This window comes from Palaemon carinicauda, chromosome 36 (genome assembly GCF_036898095.1).
Source record: "Palaemon carinicauda isolate YSFRI2023 chromosome 36, ASM3689809v2, whole genome shotgun sequence".
NCBI classification, from domain to species: Eukaryota; Metazoa; Arthropoda; class Malacostraca; order Decapoda; family Palaemonidae; genus Palaemon; species Palaemon carinicauda.
Window position 1 is genome coordinate 48,154,906 of NC_090760.1, and position 5,434 is coordinate 48,160,339.

Genomic DNA, 5,434 nt, shown 5'->3' on the forward strand with positions numbered 1-5,434 from the left:
TTTTTGGTGACATAAGGAAAATTGTCATCACGCATACAACCGTTCCAGAATACCGTTTCGGGTTCCCGATTTGAAATAATGATCTGATTTTCCCTTCTAGAACACAAGCCACCAGGTTCCTAGTCCCTGCTTTGTGCCTATAGCTATATCTGGTACCTGGATGCGCACAATCTCCCAAACAGTAGGATTAGACTGTTTCTTTTTTTTTTTTTTTTTTTTTTTTTTACTCAATACAAATGACAAAAAGGATTTTTCTCTGGCCTTTTTGGTTGAGAATAGCTTTTTCAAGATAACACTCCAGTTTTCCAGTTGAACTTGATTGTGTTGAACTGTCTATCTAAATTTCACATGTAGCACATCTCAAAATATTATTCAGTTTAGACGTTTCATGATTGAACTCGTTAACTCCACTATGTTTCACCGTACTCTCCAAATGTTCTTTAGTAGACATTAAGCTCCATACACTTTCAGAATTCCTACTTTTCAGCCACACTCAAGCTCCACTATTGGCAGCAACCAGTACCTCCTTCAGTTTTGCTGAGAACCTTTCATTAATATCTTCGATTTTTTAAATGGAACATAATGAAAAATAAACCAAATTAATAACTGCACTAAATAACTGTACGAAAAAAAAAAAACAACAGCATGACAAACTAGGCAGGGCAAAAGCCACCTGTTAAGATACTACCAATTACTAGTTATTGGGTCCTTTGACTGACCAGAGAGTACTACATTGGGCCCCTCTCTGTGCTTAGGGCTCATTTTATCTTTGCTTTTACTTACACCAAATAGTCTGGCCTATTCTTTCCACATTCTCCTTTGTCCTGATACACCTAACAACACAGATATATATATATATATATATATATATATATATATATATATATATATATATATATATATATATATATATATATATATATATATATATATATATATATATATATATATATATATATATATATATATAAATGTGTGTATGTGTGTTTACATGTTCGTAAAGGGTTCCTAAATATTCTTTTGGAAATTATTACTATAATATTCAATAATATTATCATCATTACTATAATATCATTCCTGATACTGCTATTTTTTATATAATTAGTGTGTTACCTTATCATTATCAGACGAAATTAAGTCATAATATATAAAACAAAAATTTTTCCTTGGTTAAAATTTTCACATTAATTATGTTGGTTAATCCATATTCACTTACTTTTACTTCGACTGATATACTTCTATTCTCTTTAGGACTTCACTTTCCTTACAATTTTCTTTCCCCAACGCTTTGAAAAACCTTTAGTATTTATACAAATTTTACAACTACTCATGTCAGTTTTTTATTGAAACTGTTGTACTATTTCAATTATTACAAACCTCGTTGAAGTTAATATAGGATGAAGTTAACTGCTAAATGATCAACATTGCTGATTTAGTAGAGATATGAATTTCTTTATGAAAATAACAATAGCTAGAACTGAAACTTTTAGGCAAATTGCAATGGTTTCAGTTACAATCTGTGTATCAAGAAAAAACAGCCTATCGGAAACTATAAATATAAGCAAAATATTATTCAGGACATATAATTTCGTAAAAACATAATTTAATTAAACATAAAAACTTAAACATAAAAACAAAAGAATGATATAAATATTTGTTATTCAAGGAAAACATTGAATCAGGAAAAATTATTCTTAAGGCAAAACACACCAAGACTATCTAATAGGGTCTCGCACTAAATTCTTATTGATGCGATACTTTATCTTAATAATAGGCGGAAAAAATATTGTGTTAAAACTGGTTGAATTGTACAACGAATGTGTGCAAGAATGCTCTCTACATAGAGCTTGGAAATACTTCTTCATTATACTAATGCAAGATAAAGGAGACACAAAATCCTGAAAACTTACCATGATATCTGATAAAGAAAAAAAATAGAGGTAGACTTCAATCAACAAAGAGAGCAACCCTGCTTTAGAAGTGGGTATTCAATAACTGACTATATCCATGCAATTAATCAGCTAATGGAATAATCAAGGGAGTATGACAAACCACTATGTAGCATTGTAGGGCATACAAAGACTATGAGAAAGATTTCAAATCTGTTAAAACATCAGCAGTAATGAAAGCCCTTCAAAAACAAGGGATATAAGAAATACATGTTAGAGTGCTTCAAAATACCTATACAGGAAGTATAGGAATCTTAAAACTACATAGATACTGAGAAATTTCCGATTGCGAAAGGAGTTAGGCTGGGACACCCCATCACTCCTAAACTTTTACAGCCTGCATAGAGGAAGTTTATAAAAATTTAGACAGGGAATATGTAGGAATTATTATTATTGGGGAATACCTTAACAAACTTATGATTTGCGGATGACATAGTTGTGTTTAGTAAATCATGGGATGAATTACAAATGATGATAGAAGAGTCGAGTAAAGAAAGCTGAGCTGTGGGAATGAAAAGGAATGTAAGTAAAGATAGGATAATGTTCAATTAAAAGACGGAGAGAAAACAAATAAGAGTCATGAACAAGCCTCTGGAGATTAACAATAAATATGCATACTTAAGACAAAAGGAAGTGTTTCCCCAGGACACGAGACCGAAATTAAAAGAATGATAAGCCTAGGATGAAGAGCGGTTGGTGTAAAGAATGATGTTATAGGAAAAAAGGGAAGGTAGTTAATAAGATGGCCCTACCGGTATTAACTTATGCATAACAAAACTTACCCTTATTAAAGCCTTAGAGCATAAGCTAGTAACAACTCAAAGAGCTGTGGAAAGAATAGCGATGTTGATAAAACTAAAAGACAGAAAAAAGAGCAACAGAGGGTACGAGATAGTGCTAAAGTAGAGGATATCCTTACAAGATGTAAGAAAAAGATATGGACATGGACAGGGCATATTATAAGAATGGCAGACAATAAATGGACATTACCAATAACAGGATGGATCCCTAGAGATTGTAAAAGAACCATAGAAAGGAAGAAAAGACAAGGGACAGACAAACTAAGAAAGTTTCCGGCTTGGCAGGTCAGAGAAAGACCATATAAAAAAGCAAGTGGATGGACATATCTAAGGCATTTGTTCCGCAGTGGACCAGTAACGGCTGATGATAATGATGAAAATAATGATGTTCCTGTTAGTGAATCCTGTGTTTTTGTGAACTTTGCTTAATTGATTTCGACATGTCATTTTATGGAGATTAAACCATTTGTTGGAACGCTTGTCAAGTGACAATGTAATTTTTTAGTGAGTAAGATCATTTTTTCAAAAACTCTGATAGGACTGTTTTATCGGTTAGATTATTTATCTATTCAGTATTTGAGGCAAATTTCCAATTTATCGTAAGTGGAAAATTAAATGGGACTAATAATGAAATTAGTTTTGCTACAATTTTCGTTCAATATCATTTGTAATATTGAAACGGCCGCTGAGATACTACCACTATATAGTTATTTGGTCCTTTGACTGGACAGCCAGTACTATATTGGATCCCTCTCTTTGTTTATGGCTCATGTTTCCTTTGCCCAAACATTAATTGGCTGTCAAAGCTACTTGCCAGGATAAAAGTTGCCATTAATTCTACTTGCCAGGGTAGCAGTGTCCAATATTGCTACTTGCCAGAGTATCAATGACTATCAATGCTACTTGCTTGGGTACCAGTGGCTATCAATGATACTTGCCAGGTGATAGTAGCCTTTAACGCTACTTACCAGGATAGCAGTGGTCATTGAAGCTACTCGCCTGGAAGCAATGCCCATTAATGCTACTGGCCAGGGTAACAGTGCCCAGCAATGGTAGTGACAGGCTAGCATTGACCGTTAATACAACTTGCCAGAGTAGCAGAGGCTTTTAGTATTTCTGTCCAGGTTAGCAGTCATATATGTCATTTGCCAAGGTAAAAGTAGCTGTCAGTGCTATTTCCCATGGTAGAATTGTCCAATAATGCTACTTCTCAGAGTACCAGTGTCTGTCAATGTTACTTGCTTAGGTAGAAATTGCTGTCAATGCTACTTATCATGGTAGCAGTGGTAGTTAATACTACTTGGCAGGGTAGCAGTTGCTATTTATGCTACTTGCAAGTGTAGCAGTACCCATTTATACTATTTGCAAGGTTAGCAGTGGCCGTTAATGCTACTTGCTTGGGTAGCAATACCCATTAATGCCACGTGCCAGGGTAGCAGTGCTCGTTAATGCTACTTGCTAGAGTAGCAGTGATCCTCAATGCTACTTCCAAGGATGATATTGGTCATTAATGCTATCTACTGAGTTAGCAGTGGCAGTCAATGCTACTTGCCAAGGTACCGATTGTCATTTATGCTATTGCCAGGGTATTAGTGGTCATCAATACTAATTGACAGGATAGCATTGGTAGTTCATGCTACTTGCCAGGGTAGCAGTGGCCATTAATCTTACTTCCCAGGGTAGCATGGACCGTTATACCAATTGCTAGGGTAACATTGACCATCAATGTTACTTGCCTAGGTAACAGTCGCTATTTATGCTACTGGCCAGGGTAGCAGTGACAATTTATGATACTTGTAAGAGTAGCAGTGACCGCCGATGCTACTTGCCAATGTAGCAGTAGTTTTTACGTTATTTGTCATCAATGCTACTGGCCCGGTTAGCAGTGGCCTTACTACTCGTAAGGGTAGGAAAAGCCGTCAATTCTACTTTTCAAAATGAGTGTCCGTTTATGCTGGTTTCCTTGGTAGCAGTGGCTGCCAATGCTACTAGCTCAAGGAGCAGTAGCATTTAATGCTACTCACTAGGTTAGCCGTGGCCGCCAGTGTTACTTGCTGGGGTAAAAGTGGTTATTAATGCTACTTGCCTAAATAGCAGTTGACGTCCATGAAACTTTTCAGGCATAAATGCCGTTAATGCTTCTTTCCAGGGTAACACTGACTAGCAGGGGCCGTCAATGCCACTTGGTATGGTAGCCTTGACGACTATTCCTATTTGCCATGATAGTGGTGGCCGAAAAAGCTACTTGCCAGGTTAGTAGTGTCCATTTATTCTAGTTTTCCGGGTAGCCGTGGCCATCAGTGCTACTTACCATAGTAGCAGTGCCCATTAATGCTACATGCTAAGGAAAACAGTGGCTTTTAAAGTTACTTGCTAGGGTAGCAGTGGGTGTTAATGCTACTTGCCTGGGTAGCAGTGGGTGTTAATGCTACTTGCCTGGGTAGCAGTGGGTGTTAATGCTACTTGCCTGGGTAGCAGTGGCCCTAAATGCCATTTGCCAGAGTAATATTAGCAGTGACTATCGATGCTACATACCAGGGTAGCAGTGGCTGTCAATGCTACTTACCAGTGTAGCATTGGCCATTGAGGCTACTTGTTTTGTAGCAGTGTTCATTAATTCTTCTTGCAAGGGTAGCATGGGTTATCAAGACTACTTGTCATGGTAGCAGTGGCCATTAATGTTTA